At 43.5% G+C, this 18046-nt stretch overlaps 1 protein-coding gene and 1 pseudogene across 6 annotated transcripts in view; one reads left to right on the forward strand and one right to left on the reverse strand.

The window, feature by feature from the left end:
- LOC149156186 (uncharacterized) overlaps positions 1-18046 on the reverse strand; it is a 234545-nt gene that overhangs the window by 188255 nt on the left and 28244 nt on the right. The gene's annotated exons all lie outside the window — the stretch shown is intronic.
- LOC149156187 (uncharacterized) lies at positions 5647-7378 on the forward strand (annotated as a pseudogene).

Below are 18046 nucleotides of genomic sequence, written 5' to 3' on the forward strand. Positions count from 1 at the left end.
GTACACAAAGGCAAAGAAAAGATGACAGAGACAGAGATTCAGCATGAGGAGGAGGACCTCCATGAGACAGAGTAGGATTTTGACTTGGTTGACCTAGGTGAGCATGATGACAATAAGGACACCAGCATTGTCATCAAGGAAAAAGATGCACTCATCAGGGAGCTCCAGATCAACTTAGAGAGGTCAAAATATATCATTTCATATTATGAGCAGGAGAATGAGCAGCTTCAAGCCAAACATGATGTCATGGAGATTCAGCTCATCAAGGCAAAAAGGGAAGCAATGAAAGCCAAGGCATTGCTTGATGAGGCCTATGACAGGTATGGTGAACCTGAAGAAGAGCAAGAAACAAGAAGCAGACCTAGGACTAGAGGGCTGAAAAGAGCTCTAGAACTAGAGAAACAAAAGGAGGCTGAGCTTGCAAATGAGCTCACATGGAATGAGCAGTTTGCCATCTTGATCAATGAGAACCGGGAGCATTGGCTTGATAAGGTCAATCAGCATTTAGAGAAGCTCCTAGACAAGGCTAATCAGCAAAATGACATTCAGAGGAAGATGGCAAAACACTATGCCAACAGAGAAAGAAATGCAAGGGCAAAGCTCAAGGCTGCAAAGGCAAAAATTGAAGCCCTAACTCACCAAGAAGAGAAGAAGAAGCTTGATATACTTGCAGAGGCTTCACTCCAAGCCTAGCCACACCAAACATCAGCTCCTTGACCAATTTTGAAACCTCTTGGCTCATTTTTGTAAATATTGTCTTTTCTGTGTTTTTTTAGGCAATTTAATATCAACAACATGGTCAAACGCGCAGTGCCCTAAGCGTTGCGCACTTTTTTGGGGCACTTTTTGAAGAAATGGAGACCACCATTGGATGCATAATGACAAATACATCTAAGAAAACCATGTTTCCAGCCTTAGTTTGCAAAACTGGCAGGTGAAAAGGGCAAAAAACAAGCAAAAAATCATGTTTCTGCCTCATTTTTGGCCTAGGCGCTGCGCACAGACCAGTCTTGGGAGAATGAAGTTTTGGAGGGTCAAATCAGGTCCATTTTGGAAACTAAAGATAGATTTGGAAACTATACAGGACAAGCTTTCCAATGAGCTATCATGGGCTCAATTTGGACACCAGGAAGGCAGTCAAAAGTAGCCTGTAAGATGGAGGGCACACATGACACTGTGAGGGCGCACTTGACAGAAAGATGGCACACTTGACCATTTGCCTGATTTTTCATTGTTTTTCTCCAAACTCGATTTTCATCTTTGGAAATCAACTTTTTACTGATGTAATTGATATGGCATATGTAATTTTGGTCTTTTACTATTACCTAAGGGTAAATACATTAGGTAAATAGACTTCATCAAGTCAAATGAATCAATTTCAATGTAATTAGGGATGAGTCACTTTGACCACCCTACACTCTAGCTATCAGTTCAGATTTTGGTGGAATTGCTCCTCCTCTCATGGATTCGACCCCTGAGGTTGGGAGGAGTTTGTTTTGAGGTTTATATCTTCCCTTTCTTCACTCTTTTCAGGGGTTGTACTTAGCTGAATGTTGTACTAGTGATCAAAGACACTATTGTATCAGATTTTGGCCAGTATTAATAGATGAGTTGCAACTATTTCTTTGGGATACATGTGGTATGGATGTTTAGCATTATTTCTTCTTTGTTATCATTTGTATGAATGTTTTGTAAGCTCATAAACCATTTCATGTCTGTTATATGGTAATTTTCAAGTTGATAGGCAGAATACATGTTTGCTCATGCTCTATTTTGGGAAAGTTATCATAATTTGTCCATTTTTCTTCAGTTTAGGAAGAATACATCTCATATGCTCTTCCTAACTCCTCATCAGTCTTAAACCATCTCACCAAATCACCTTTTAAGTGCTAAGCCTCCTGCCTACCTTGCCCCTTTGAATGTCTGCAATCATATCTAATTTGCCCTGACCTAGCCTCTTTGACCTAATATCCTCATCCTACAAGACCCAATCAAATCAAATCAAAACAACACTCTGCACTTTTTAACTAGCCTAAAACCCTAATCCATCCAGCCCTCTTGGCTGTGATTCTATGCAGACAGCCCTCTTTGGCCTGGTAGGACTAGCTACCAAGTCAAAAGATTGGTCTGTGGTTACCTCAACTGGACTCTTCCTCAGCCTTGGAGATCTAGAGGAGTGATAACAGAAGGGTTGACACAGTGTCTGCGTCATCAGTTCAAGCCAGGAAGAGGATCAGCGCAGTGGCAAAGAGGAGCAGACCTGACCTACGCAGTGCCCGATCATCTTTCGCAGTCAAGAAAGATTGACGCCCATGGCCAGGAGGTGCGGATTTTGCTGGTGTCGGGATTGCGCAGAGCCTAGAAGCTCTAACCTTTAGTTTGTTGGGGCATAGGAGGCTGTGGGTAAGTTATGGAGTGAAGTTGGTGGGGTACTATGGTCCGAACAATACCTAACAGGGCAAAACCAAGGAGGAGGGAGTTGTTGCTGAGGATTTCTAGCCAAGAAATCCGGATAAGTGGTGCAGTTTTCAGGTTTTCAGGAGGGAATCGAGGCTCAGAGGGAGTCACACCGAGAACTTCCAAGAGGGAAGTAGAGAGACTCGGAAGAGTCGAAAGAGGAGCAGCGAAATGGCAGTGAATGGGGTAAGAGATCAGGACAAACTGGCTAGAGCCTCAAACTTCATAGTCTGAAAGGCCAAGATCTTGTTTGTTCTAGACAGGAATCGTCTCAAGCACTTTGCCTTGAACATGATAGAGATCCCAGTTGACTCGGCTAAGAACGAAAAGTACGAGGAGGCAATGGCGAGGGCCAAGAGCATCATCTTTGACAGGGTCAAGGACCATGTAGTACACATATTGCCGAAAAGGACACGGCAAACGCAATGTGGGAGGCCCTGACGAAATTGTATCAACATACTTTCGTGCAGAGGAAGATGCTAAAAAGAAAATGGGTTGCCGTCATACCAGATGCAGAAGGGAGAATAGATAGACACCTTCCTCGGTCGATTGAAGGAGATCTGGGATCAACTGACTTCCATAGGGGCCACGTCGGATGAGGAGATGATGGTGAGGATCGCATTGAACACAGTCTCAGAGGATTGGGAGGTATTTGTCTAGAGCATACTGGGCACGTCGACCCTTCCAGATTGGGAGGAACTGTGGGCGGCTCTTCGTCAAGAAGAGATCAGAAGGCTAACCAAGGCGGGAAGCAGCGGCAAGGGGGTCAGAATCAAGAAGGAGGAAGAGGAGGATGTCGCCTTAACATCTAAGGGAAAGCAGGAGAAACAGAAAAAGGACCTCTCCAAGGTCAAATGCTTCCACTGTGGGGAACCAAGTCACTATGCGAGCCAATGTCTGAGGAAGAAGAGCAAGGGAGAGGCTTCTGAGACCAAGGCTGCGCCAGCAAGGGTGGAGAAAGAAGTGGAGACAGATGATGACTGTGCCATGAGTGCTCATACGCCACTTGAGAGGAAGTGGGGAGACATCGAGCTGTAGTCAGACAGACTACAGGCGATGAGGGCTAGGATCCTCGACGTACTCAATCCCTTAGATTATACCTTGCTACAGGAGCCCTGAAGAGGAGTAACAGGACTAGCGGATGTCGGTAGAGATAGATGTGGATGGAGCAACAGAGGGAGCTGCAGTGAAGGAGTCCCAGGACAGCGTGAGGCAACAGCGCAGAGGTCAGAGAGGGAGCACTTGTCAGTGATAGATGGAGCTTCAACATCAGAGTGTTTCTAGCCTAACGGAGATGTCAGAGTTGGGAGATCAGTTACTTACTTCTCAGTAACTGAGTTGCAATGCAGCAGTTAGCAGTGGCAATGCTATGAGCAGCATGATGCAACATGATGAGAAGGGTTGCAATGCAGATGTAGCAGTGGCAGTGGCAGGGCCATGGGCAGCAGCACGGATGCAGAGGGAGTTGTCGTACAGATGCAGCAGTGGCGGTGGCAGGGCCATTAGTAGTAGTACATGATGCAGCAGTGGCAGGGCATGTTGGGCAACAGGCCTAGCATTAGCACAGGGACCGATGACGGATGATCAGGGTGATGCTTAGTGAGGAGTATTACTAGAGCGCAGTCCTCGCTAAGAGGGAGTGTTGATTCGGGGTAGCATCGGATGTCCTCTAGCCATGAAAATTGGTGGAGAGGCTAAAGCACATAAGATCTCCAATACCCAGAAATGGTTTGGGCAGAATCTAACCAGTTTGGGAGATATTAAAATAATTAATATTTTTAATGAAGTCCCTAAGTCTAAACTTAGGGAAGATAAAATATTAATGTGAATTAATATAACAATGAGTTAGAATGGTCCAAAAGTCATGGATCAAGCCAGGTCTAATCTTAGCCACTGATTAGGGACTTAATCTCGGTCGTTGTCCACAACAAAAGTATAAGAGGAGGCTTGAGGATCACTTGGAGAACACACCGAGTTGATCAAGAATTTGATTTTTTGGGACAGGGCTTGCTGAGGAAATCGAAGGAGTGATCAAAGTTGCAGCTGAGGGGCAGTGAATTCAGTAGCAGAGAGGCAGAGATAGTACCGGGAGCATCAACACAGAAGCCGGGAGAGGTTTAACGCAAAGCCAGCTAGAGGCTACGCAGAAGTAGCCAGAGGCCACGCAGAGGCAGCCAGGAGCTGCACAGAGCCTGAGGAGGGCCAGTGTGGGAGATGCAGAGGCTCCAGAGGCTAACACAGAGCCCAGAGAGGCTGACGCAGACCCTAGAAGTTGATGCTGGGAGATTTCGTGGGGTAGATTGGGGTTGATATCTGTCTCCGACTTAGAGGTACTACTGCCGAGGGCATTCTCTATTGGGTGAGCCATTTCTGACACCCAGATTGTATTCTGAAACTACTTAATAATAAAACCCTCAAATAGTTGCACCAGTTTTCCCACATTAGGTTTTTTTGGGCACATTAGTCCAAAAATAACAGTGTCACTTGTGTGCTTGTTTTTCCTTCAGTTGATGATCTGTATGTGTTGAGACTGTACTTGTATTTATTTTCATTATTTACATGGTAAATAACTTGTTAATTAACAGAACAAGTAGGAAGAAATAAATCAGAAAGTACAAGAAGGATTTCTAACAGTGAGACTTAGAAATTCCAACATGGAACAAAAAACTAGAAGAATATAACAAAATATCCTAGCACATAAGAAAGAAAAGTTGGGACGATTTCTGGAATAGTGGCAAGAAAAACAAAACAAGTGTTACTGATGATGAACCAAAGCATGAAAATCAAAATAGAAGAGAAAATGTAGCAAAGAAAAAAGCATGGTCAAGGCTATATTCCCCTAAGAAGAAGGAATTTTCCAATAAGGATGATTATTCGTTTCAAGAGAGCCAAGACAGCCATAATATAGAAACTAGTGATAATGATGATGGAATGAAATGGCAGGCTGACGCTAAGAAGCTTGAAGACAAACCGGCTAATGAGAAGGGTAAGAAATCCACAAGACTTATGCCAGAAAGTGACGATAAGAAGGAAGATTCTGGGGCTACAAAATCTTGTTCAACTCCATCATTTAAAAGTAGCTGTCAGTCACCAGCTTTGTGTAAAGAATTTAGGACTCCTCAAGACCCCTAAGGAAACCCATCATTGAAATCTCCTTTCAAAAACAGCTTGCCAGAAACAGTGTCTCCAATGACTCGAGACAACTCCCATGGAAGACAATCTGGGGGCAATGGAGATCCTCTTCGCAGTATGCACCTAATTTTAAAGGACTTCAGTAAGAATGCAAAGGTGGATGGCAAGATAAATAAGGAATTGGAAGTATGGAATGAGTCTCTTAGAGCAGAAGCAATTAAGTACTGTCAAGAAAATGGTTTCAATATGGGCTTATTTAAGGGTGGAGATAACCATACTATTGTGGACACTTATGAGTTGAAGGTAAGGCTTGAGCACCTTCTTGAAAGGATGGCTTTAATCTCTCAGGCTACTGACACAAAGAACCCCTCCTCTGTTACAATATATTTATTTGTTGGTAAAGTTCTCGCTGCCAGATCTGTCAACACATTACAATGTCTTGGAATTACTCACATCTTGTGCCTCTGCCCAATTGAGCTTGGTCAATCAGAAGCACAATATCCGGAACTCTTTGAATACAGTGGTTTCAGAGCCATTCTCCAGCCATCTCTTAGCGCAGCAGAAACAAAAGTCACATTGGTGATGTGGCAGTTTGTTGAATCTATTAATACCAAGCAAGAAGCATTGGCTATCCTTTTGCAGTTGAAACACAGCATGGAAGCTCAGATTATTCAAGCAGAAAGGGCATGCATGATTGAAAGGAAACAAACACAAGAAATGGAAGCTAAATTACTGACATCACAAGATACAGTGAAAACATTAAAGGCTGAGTTGAAAAGAAAAGGATAAGTACTGGAGAAGATGGAAAAAGTGATGTTCCCATTAGATGATAATTGTCTTGATCTAATGAGTTCTTCCTCAGAATATTCAACAATGCAAGTAACATGGCCAGCAAAGCAATCACCTAAGTGCATGCTCACTGGAAAACCTAGTCTGCCATCTATAATCATGACGTGCAAAGAACAACATATACCTGCAAATGGAGATAACCAGGGAAGATATAGAGAATCTGCTAATGAATCAACTGCAGATGTGTTGCTTTTATCAGAAGGAAATGAGAACAAAGAATGCATGTCTATTGAGAATGATTTAAGGTTGTGGTCAGTTGAGGAAAGACAGATGGCAAGCACTATCTGTTTTAAAGGCCAAACAGATATAACTGTAACTAATGTTGCAAGTTTAAAGCAGGATTACTGTACACATGCAGGGGGAAAACATGTTTCTATTGCAATGGCATATCCCTGTGCCAAGTCTGAAAATACCAATGTAAATATTGATTTCAAAGACATGAATTCTGTGGACAAAGAAAATGTTGGGTGTTTTCTTTCTCAAAGGACAATCTTTGTAACCTCTATAAGGAAAGGTTGTACACTTGATGGAGGTTCAGTCCATTTGGATAGAAAAGCATCTCCAACTTCAGAGTCTGATGCTTCCCTAGGTGATGAGAGTAAATTAGCTATGACTGATACAGATGCTATTGCAGTTAGAAATACAAAAACACAAAAAGATTGTGTCTTGTCCAGATGTATATAGTGCAGCATTTCTTCCACAAGATGTAGAAGCAAGTGCACGGGGAGCTGAATCTTCTCAGACTTTTGGTGGAGATGACAAAGCTGCATCTTCTACTAGGGAGAGTCTAGGCATGAAAGTTGAAAACAAAGATGCAAATAATTGTGGACTGGATACCAATAAGCATGTTGAAGAGAAGGGAAATTTAAAAGTTGATTTCAGTACCTCTAACAAGCTTCTTGTTGAGGATAATATTATTTTGAAGTTATCGCAGGGATAATTTTTATATGGCACTGGATAAGATATTAGACTATTTGCAAGAAAAAATTAAAGTTGATGGGCAGTGTTGTGTGACTCTTGAAATTAGCATCAGAAATGGACGCGTTCTTCTGCCTTCTTCTAGGAGTCTTGCTTCATCATCTGCAATTACAGAAGGTAAAGAGGCATTGAATTGAGGTAATCTGAGACGTAATGAAGAGTTCATCAGTCTTCGTAACAAGAATATTTTGCAAATTTTTGCATCTATTGGAAGATTCTTGAGCCTAAAAGTGTATAAAAAGGGGCTTGCTACAACGAAAATATCAAAATAGTTATTCCAGGATCAAATCTACTGCTCATAGGAAAAGAGACAAACTTGCAGGATCAAATTTCTGAGTATTGGATACCATCAACTGCAGACATCATGGAATTGATGCAGCAGCCAGACATGCCATTGCTTGAGAACAAGCAATGTTGGGAAGGGGGAACTGTAATGTTCCCAGAGGATTAATTGGCCCAAGGGATGAAGTAGCCTATTGATCCCCGTAGGCTATAGTCTTCAATAAAGGGGAAAACCTCAAAATACCCAATGTTTGGGCAAGTTTTGGGGCAGCTAGGCAAAGAAACCCAACATTGGTGTTTGGAGTGAATTTTACTCAATCAATTAAGGAGAAAGCCCCTCTCTAGGAAAATCTATAAATACAAGAGAGTGAATTCATTTGAATCATCATTGGATTGGATCAATTACTTCTGTTTTTTGAGCCTCAGGCTCTGAGGGTTTTAAGACCCCTTTCCTCCTATCAATTTCGGTGGTGAAAGATTTTACCCTAGTTGATAATCTCCCTTTATTCTTTTATTTTTATTTTTTATTTTTATTGTCCTTGTTCTGGCACAGGAACACTTTTGAAGGAGGAAAGAATTTTTGCTGAATCAATTTATCTGTTTTAATTGGGCACATAAATTATATATTGGGCAACGAGACCTCTGGAAATCTTTGAATGGTTACGAAGATCTCTTTGAAGGATTGCGATGATCTTTCTGAAGGTAGTGGAGGTCAACTATCTTCTTGTCGGGCGTAAGGACAAAATTGGAGAATAGCAAATTCACCTTGCATTTTGTCTAGCACGAAATTATTGCTGAAGATAAGCAAGGTCTTCAGAGCAACAGGATTCTTATTAGAAGTTATATGCAAAGGAAATAACCACGTGGAAAGCATATCCACTAAGCGGCAAGCTCCCGTTCTAGCACAAATACATTGACTAGGCAGCGAATAATTTATGGTGTCTCAGTCAACGGTTTGTGGAATTAGTCACTGTGCACTGTTGATTTGGGGTAGCATCGGATGTACTCTAGCCATGCAAATTGGTGGTGGAGAGGCTAAAAAACATGAGATCTCCAAGACCCATAAATGGTTTGCGTAGAATCTAACCAGTTTGGGATATATTAAAATAAATAATATTTTTAATGGAGTTCCTAAATCTAAACTTAGGAAAAATAAAATATTAATGTGAATTAATATAAAACAGGGTTAGAAAGGTCCAAAAGTCATGGATCAAGCCAAATCTAATCTTAGTCATTGATTAAAGATTTAATCTCGGTCGTTGATGGACCAACGAGAAAAGTATAAGAGGAGGCTTGAGGGTCAGTTGGAGAACACACCAAGAGAGATCGGGAACTCGATTTTCTGGGGTAGGGTTTGCTGACGAAATTGAGAGTGATTAGAGTTGTAGTTGAGGGGCAGTGAATACATAGCAGAGAGGCAGAGTTAGTACCGGGAGGATCAGCGTAGAAGCCGGGAGAGGTTGACGCAGAACCAGCTAGAGGCCACACAGAGGCCACGCAAAGGCAGCCAGGAGCTGCGCAGAGCCAGAGAGGGCCAGCGTGTGAGACGCAGAAGAACCAAAGGCTGGCGCTGGACCAGAGAGGCTGACACTGGACCAGAGACGCTGACGCAAAGCCTAGAGGCAGCGCTGGGAGATTTTTCATGGGACGGACTGGGAGTTGGACAGCTGGATAGGGTGACGCAGTCCCTATCAGAGTGACGCAGAGCAGCAGAAGTTGCATGTTGTTGTGGGATCATTGATCCGGTGATTTAGCCAAAATATCTGTCTCCGACTGAGAGGTACTACTGTCGAGGGCATTACCTGTTGGGTGAGCCATTTCTGGCACCCAAGTTGTATTCTGAAATTGCATAATAATAAAACCCTCTGAATAGCTACACCTGTTTTCCCGCATTGAGTTTTTTGGGGACATTAGTCCATAAACAACGGTGTCACTTGTGTGCTTGTTTACTTTCAGTTGATGATCTGTATGTGTTGATATTGTACTTGTATTTATTTTCAGTATTTAGATGGTAAATAACTTGTTAAGTAATTGAACAAGTAGGAAGAAATAAATCAAATAGTACAGGAAGAATTTCTAATGGGTTAAACTTAGAAATTCCAACATGGTATCAAAGTGTGGTTGCAAATCCCAGGATAACTGAAGGCATCAGCCGAGCAGAGTAGCAGCAGCAGAAACAGCTATCCCGAGTGACAAAAGTTGTTCCCAGCAGAAAGCAAAAAGGAAAGGGTGACGCAGAGAGCCTTCGTCATCAATTTGAGCCAGGAGGAGGATCAGCGCTGAGGCAGAGAGGAGCATACCTGACCTACGCAGTACCTGGTCATCTTTCTCAGTCAGGAAGGATCGACGTTGTGGCCAGGAGGTGCAGATTTTTTCGGTGCCAAGATTGCGCAGAGCCTAGAGGCTCAGACCTTCAGATTGCTGAGGCATAGGAGGCTGTGGGTGAGTTGCGGAGTGAAGTTGGTGGGGTACTGTGGTCAGAACAGTACCTAACAGGGCAAGACCAAGGAGGAGGGAGTTGTTGTCGAGGATTTCTAGCCAAGAAATCTGGATCAGTAGTGCAGTTACACAAACGATCGGAGTGGGGCATCTCGACATTGGCAGAGGGGTTTCTAGAAGAGAAATCGAGGCTCAGAGGGAGTCAAACCGAGAACTTCCAGACAGGAAGTTGAGAGACTCAACAAGAGTCGATCAGAGGACTTCTCGGAGGGAAGTAGAGAGAGTCGAAAGAGGAGCAGCGAAATGGGTCTGAGGGTTTTAAGACCCCTTTCCTCCTATCAATTTCGGTGGTGAAAGATTTTACCCTAGTTGATAATCTCCCTTTATTCTTTTATTTTTATTTTTTATTTTTATTGTCCTTGTTCTGGCACAGGAACACTTTTGAAGGAGGAAAGAATTTTTGCTGAATCAATTTATCTGTTTTAATTGGGCACATAAATTATATATTGGGCAACGAGACCTCTGGAAATCTTTGAATGGTTACGAAGATCTCTTTGAAGGATTGCGATGATCTTTCTGAAGGTAGTGGAGGTCAACTATCTTCTTGTCGGGCGTAAGGACAAAATTGGAGAATAGCAAATTCACCTTGCATTTTGTCTAGCACGAAATTATTGCTGAAGATAAGCAAGGTCTTCAGAGCAACAGGATTCTTATTAGAAGTTATACGCAAAGGAAATAACCACGTGGAAAGCATATCCACTAAGCGGCAAGCTCCCGTTCTAGCACAAATACATTGACTAGGCAGCGAATAATTTATGGTGTCTCAGTCAACGGTTTGTGGAATTAGTCACTGTGCACTGTTGATTTGGGGTAGCATCGGATGTACTCTAGCCATGCAAATTGGTGGTGGAGAGGCTAAAAAACATGAGATCTCCAAGACCCATAAATGGTTTGCGTAGAATCTAACCAGTTTGGGATATATTAAAATAAATAATATTTTTAATGGAGTTCCTAAATCTAAACTTAGGAAAAATAAAATATTAATGTGAATTAATATAAAACAGGGTTAGAAAGGTCCAAAAGTCATGGATCAAGCCAAATCTAATCTTAGTCATTGATTAAAGATTTAATCTCGGTCGTTGATGGACCAACGAGAAAAGTATAAGAGGAGGCTTGAGGGTCAGTTGGAGAACACACCAAGAGAGATCGGGAACTCGATTTTCTGGGGTAGGGTTTGCTGACGAAATTGAGAGTGATTAGAGTTGTAGTTGAGGGGCAGTGAATACATAGCAGAGAGGCAGAGTTAGTACCGGGAGGATCAGCGTAGAAGCCGGGAGAGGTTGACGCAGAACCAGCTAGAGGCCACACAGAGGCCACGCAAAGGCAGCCAGGAGCTGCGCAGAGCCAGAGAGGGCCAGCGTGTGAGACGCAGAAGAACCAAAGGCTGGCGCTGGACCAGAGAGGCTGACACTGGACCAGAGACGCTGACGCAAAGCCTAGAGGCAGTGCTGGGAGATTTTTCATGGGACGGACTGGGAGTTGGACAGCTGGATAGGGTGACGCAGTCCCTATCAGAGTGACGCAGAGCAGCAGAAGTTGCATGTTGTTGTGGGATCATTGATCCGGTGATTTAGCCAAAATATCTGTCTCCGACTGAGAGGTACTACTGTCGAGGGCATTACCTGTTGGGTGAGCCATTTCTGGCACCCAAGTTGTATTCTGAAATTGCATAATAATAAAACCCTCTGAATAGCTACACCTGTTTTCCCGCATTGAGTTTTTTGGGGACATTAGTCCATAAACAACGGTGTCACTTGTGTGCTTGTTTACTTTCAGTTGATGATCTGTATGTGTTGATATTGTACTTGTATTTATTTTCAGTATTTACATGGTAAATAACTTGTTAAGTAATTGAACAAGTAGGAAGAAATAAATCAAATAGTACAGGAAGAATTTCTAATGGGTTAAACTTAGAAATTCCAACATGGTATCAAAGCGTGGTTGCAAATCACAGGATAACTGAAGGCATCAGCCGAGCAGAGTAGCAGTAGCAGAAACAGCTATCCCGAGTGACAAAAGTTGTTCCCAGCAGAAAGCAAAAAGGAAAGGGTGACGCAGAGAGCCTGCGTCATCAATTTGAGCCAGGAGGAGGATCAGCGCTGAGGCAGAGAGGAGCAGACCTGACCTACGCAGTGCCTGGTCATCTTTCTCAGTCAGGAAGGATCGACGTTGTGGCCAGGAGGTGCAGATTTTGTCGGTGCCAAGATTGCGCAAAGCCTAGAGGCTCAGACCTTCAGATTGCTGAGGCATAGGAGGCTGTGGGTGAGTTGCGGAGTGAAGTTGGTGGGGTACTGTGGTCAGAACAGTACCTAACAGGGCAAGACCAAGGAGGAGGGAGTTGTTGTCGAGGATTTCTAGCCAAGAAATCTGGATCAGTAGTGCAGTTACACAAACGATCGGAGTGGGGCATCTCGACATTGGCAGAGGGGTTTCTAGAAGAGAAATCGAGGCTCAGAGGGAGTCAAACCGAGAACTTCCAGACAGGAAGTTGAGAGACTCAACAAGAGTCGATCAGAGGACTTCTCGGAGGGAAGTAGAGAGAGTCGAAAGAGGAGCAGCGAAATGGCAGTGAATGCGCTGAGAGACCAGGATAGACTGGACGGAGCTTCCAACTTCATAGTCTGGAAGGCCAGGATCTTGTCCATTCTAGACAAGTATCGCATCAAACACTTCGCCTTGAAAACGATAGTGATCCCAGTTGACCCGATTTAAAATGAGAGGTACGAAGAGGCAATGGCCAGGGCTAAGTGCATCATAGTTGACAGGGTCAAGGATCATGTGGCACCACATATTGCCGAGAAGAGTACAGCAAATGAGATGTGGGATACCCTGAAGAAGTTGTATCAAATACTTCCTTGCAGAGGAAGATGCTTCTAGAAAATTAGCTACGGTCATACCAGATGCAGAGGGGAGAGTAGATAGATATCTTCCTCGGGCAATTGACAGAGATCCTGGACCAGCTGACTTCTATAGGGCCCACGCCGAATGAGGAGATGTTGGTGAGGACCGCACTGAACGCAATCTCAAAGGACTGGGAGGTATTTGTCCAGAGCTTATTGGGCAGGTCAAACCTTCCGGATTGGGAAGAACTTTGGGCGACTCTTTGTCAAGAAGAGATCAGACGGCTAACCAAGGCAAGGAGTAGCGGTAAGGGGGTCAGAATCAAGAAAGAGGAAGAGGAGGATGTTGCTCTAGCATCTATGGGAAAGCAGGAGAAACGAAAGGACCTCTCCAAGGTCAAGTGCTTCCACTGTGGGGCACTGGGTCAGTATGTGAACCAGTGTCCAAGGAAGAAGAGCAAGGGCGAGGCTTCTGAGACCAAGGCAGCATGAGCGAAGGAGGAGAAAGAAGTGGAGACGAATGACGACTATGCCATGAGTGCTCATGTGCCACTTGAGAAAAAGTGGGGAGACATCGAGCTGTAGTCAGGATGACTACAAGCAGTGAGGGGCAGGATCCTTGAGGTACCCAACCTCTTGGATTATACCTTGCTACGGGAGCCCCAAAGAGGAGTAGTAGGACTGGCGGATGTCGGTAGAGATAGATGCGGATGGAGCAAAAGAGAGCGCTACAGTGCAGGAGTCCCGCGACAGCGTGAGGCAGCGGTGCGAGATGCATGGAGTTGTTGCAGCAGCGCAAAGGTCAATAGAGGGAGCACTTGTCAGCGACAGAGGGAGATTCAACATCAGGAGTGTTTCTAGCCTGGCAGAGATGTCAGAATTGGGAGGATCAGTTACTTACTTCTCAGTAACTGAGTTGCAGTGCAGCAATTAGCAGTGGCAGTGCTATGGGCAACACGATGCAACATGATGAGAGGGGATGTAATGCAGATGCAGCAATGGCAGTGGCAGGGCCATGGGTAGCAGCACAGATGCAGAGGGAGTTGCCGTACGGATGCAGCAGTGGCAGGGCCATGGGTAGCAGTACATGATGCAACAATGCAGAGGATGTTGGGCGGGGAGGCCTAGCATCAGCACAAGGACCGATGCTAGATGATCAAGGTGATACTCAGTGAGGAGTATTACTAGAGCACAGTCCTCGCTAAGAGGAAGTGTTGATTTGGGGTAGCATCGGATGTGCTCTAGCCATGAAAATTGGTGGAGAGGCTAAAGCACATGAGATCTCCAAGACCCAGAAACGGTTTGGGCAAAATCTACCCAGTTTGGGAGATATATAAATAATTAATATTTTTAATGGAGTTCCTAAGTCTAAACTTAGGAAAAATAAAATATTAATGTGAATTAATATAAAACTAGGTTAGAATGGTCCAAAAGTCATGGATCAAGCCAAATCTAATCTTAGTCGTTGATTAGAGATTTAATCTCAGTCGTTGATGTACCAACGAGAAAAGTATAAGAGGGGGCTTGAGGGTCAGTTGGAAAACACACCAAGAGAGATCAAGAACTCGATTTTTTGGGGCAGGGTTTGCTGAGGAAATTGAGTGAGCGATCAGAGTTGTAGTTGAGGGGCAGTGAATACATAGCAGAGGGGCAGAGTTAATACCGAGAGGATCAGCGCAAAAGCCGGGAGCGGTTGACGCAGAGCCAACTAGAGGCCACACAGAGGCAGCCAGGAGCTGCGCAGAACCAGAGAGGGCCAGCGTGTGAGACGCAGAAGCTCCAGAGGCCGAAGCAGAGCCCAAGGAGGTTAACGTTGGACCAAAGAGGCTGACGTTGGGCCAGAGAGGCTGACGCAGAGCCTAGAGGCAGCGCTGGGAGATTTTTCGTGGGACAGACTGGGAGTTGGACAGTCGGATAGGGTGACGCAGTCCCTATCAGAGTGACACAAAGCAGCAGAGGTTGCATTGTTGTTGTGGGATCATTCATCTGGTGATTTAGCTGGAATATCTTTCTTCGACTGAGAGGTACTACTGCCGAGGGCATTCTTTGTTGGGTGAGCCATTTTTAGCACCTAGGGTGTGTTCTGAAACTGCATAATAATAAAACCCTCTGAATAGCTGCACCGATTTTCCCGCATTGGGTTTTTCCAAGGACATTAGTCCAAAAACAACGATGTCACTTGTGTGCTTGTTTACTTTCAGTTGATGATCTGTATGTGTTGATACTTTACTTGTAATTATTTTCAGTATTTACATGGTAAATAACTTGTTAAGTAATTGAACAAGTAGGAAGAAATAAATCAAATAATACAGGAAGAATTTCTACCAGGTTAAACTTAGTAATTCCAACACGCATATTCAAAATAATTGTTGATGTCAGTGAAGATCTCTGTTGCTACTGAAGAAAGACAGTAGCACGAAATTTTGGCACGCATCCCTGTACAGCATTCAAAACCGAGCCCCTGAAATCAACAAATAGACCCTGAGCAAGTTTGATAAGCTGAGTGCGCGGACGGAGAAAATTATTCGGATATTAGTGAAGAACTAACGCTAGGTTCTGGATTGCTTGGACGCGTTTATTCCCATTCTAGTATTTCTGAAAGAGCTGAAACAAATAAGCCTCATTGACTTGGAGAATACCTAGATTGTGAACACTCTGACATTCCTTGACAAGTTGTGTTGCTGAAGTACCGGGCCTAGAATATCATATTTCTTCTAAAAATTGTAAATGCAGTCGTAAGCCCTAAGAGCACTAAATATAGGACTGAAATTGCCTGAAGGCATAAGGTAGCCAGGATTCAAAGTAAATTCTTCTCTATCCAAAGTAGATTCTTCTCTCCGTTGGATTTTTTGTTGAAGTTTCTAAGCCTACCAGTTAGAAACCCTCCATGCACTTTACTGATTTATTCCTACCTACTTGTTCCGTTACTTAACAAGTTATTTACAATGTAAATACTGAAAATAAACACTAGTGCATGCTCAACATATTACAGATCATCAACTGAAGGAAACAGATACAAGCACACAAAATGACACCATTATTTTTGGACCAATGTCCCCGGAAAAACCCAATGCGGGAAAACCGGTGCAGCTATTTGAGGGTTTTCTTATTAAGCAATTTCAGAGTACAATCTGGGTGCCAAATCTAGCTTACCCAACAGAGAATGCCCTTGGCAGTAGCACCTCAGTCTAAGACAAATGTCCCGGCTGAAACCCCGGATAAACCCTCCGGCAGCTCCTCAGCTCCAATCTGCCCCAGAAACCCCAGCGTCAGCCTCTCTGGACTGCGTCAGCCTCTCTCTGCCCAGCGCTGGCCCTGCGTCACCCTGAATAGGCCTGCGTTAGCCTCAGGAGGCCACACGTCAACCTTCTGGCCATCTGTGTCAGCTACACTGGCCTCTCTAAAGCACTGCGCAACTCCTGGCTGCCCCTGCGTGAGCCCTGGCTACTACTGCATCACTCTCTCTGGCTCCTACACTGATCTACCAGCACTATCTCTGCCTCTCTGTCTCTCTGTACTCACTGCCCCTCAGTTGCAACTCCAATCACTGATTCTATCTCTCTTAGAAAACCCCGCTCTAGAGAATAGAATGACTAATCATCTGGTGTACCCTCCAAGTGACCCTCAAGCCTCCTCTTATACTTTTCTCGTTGACATATCAACAGTTGAGATTAAGTCCCTAATCGACTACTAAGATTAGATCTGGATTGATCCATGTCTTTTGGACCATTCTAACACAGTATTATATTAATCCACATTAATAATTTAATTTCTCAAAGTTTAGACTTAGGGACTCCATTAAAATTATTAATTATTTTAATATCTCATAAACTGTTTAAAATCTGCCCAAACTATTGAAATTTGGTACCAGACGACAGGTGGTTCCCTAAGGCTTTGATCTTTGGCCTAGGGAAAAGTGTCCAAAAGAATTTAATTTTTTTCCTAAAGTGACTTTATAATTTTTATAAAATCAAATCTAATTTAAAAGCGACTTTAAGTGATAAAGTTACTAAAGTCTAAATTTAAAGTGACTTTATTAAAGTCAATGTAAAATTAGAAAGGAAAAGTGACTTTGGAAATAAATGACTAAGTGGGTCTTTATTAAAGTGGGGTGAATTAAAAAAATAGAAAGTGAGATTTAAATGAGCATTTAATCTCAGCCCTAGATCTCAATCTATTTCAACTATTGGATTTAGGGATCACCCAAAAGTCACTTAGGGTTAGATTAAAGGAGGAAAAGGTCATTAATTCTTTCATGAGCAGATTGAGAGAAGGAGAGTAAGAGAACCAGGGAGATTTCTGGACAGTGAGGAGAAGGAGGCTGCAAGTCCATACAGCAGAGTTTTAGCAGGGCGGAGTTTCAGCAAAGCTGAGTTTCAGCAAATCTGTACAGCGGAGTTTCAGCAAGGCTAAGTTAGCAAGTCTGTACAGCGGAGTTTCAGCAGGGCGGAGCTTCAGCAAGGCTGAGTTTCAGCAAGTCTGTACAGCGGAGTTTCAGCAAAGCGGAGTTTCAGCAAGGCTAAGTTTTAGCAAGTCTGTACAGCAGAGTTTCAACAGGGCGGAGTTTCAACAAGGCGAGTTTCAGCGACGCTGTACAGCGGAGTTTCAGCAAGGCTGAGATAAGTTGTAAAAGTTTGCTTGCTGATTTTGCTGAATATTTCTCTTACTGTAAAAAGCATTTTCTAGAAATAAAAGAAAGAGCTCTCGAACTAGTTTTCCCCAAGAGTTGTAGGGGGTTTTTCCAGGGTCACCTTGACAAAAAATCACTGTGTTTAAATGTGTTGAATGGCTGTTTGTATGTGCTGATATTTATTTCTGCATTTTCCAGCATTCTGTAATTTTTCCAGAATTTGTGTTTTCAGCAAAATTTATTTTCCAGTTGTTGGATGTATGGATATGGGAATGGGCATTTAACTATTTTGGAGAAATAAGATGAAACTAAAAACCGGGGTGGGAAATGATAAAGTTTTACATGGTATCAGAGCTTGAGTGTTGAACTGCAGTTTGGG

The sequence above is a fragment of the Pinus tabuliformis genome, chromosome 9, assembly GCF_031772625.1.
Source record: "Pinus tabuliformis cultivar Carrire ecotype Pingquan chromosome 9, CPIR1, whole genome shotgun sequence".
NCBI classification, from domain to species: Eukaryota; Viridiplantae; Streptophyta; class Pinopsida; order Pinales; family Pinaceae; genus Pinus; species Pinus tabuliformis.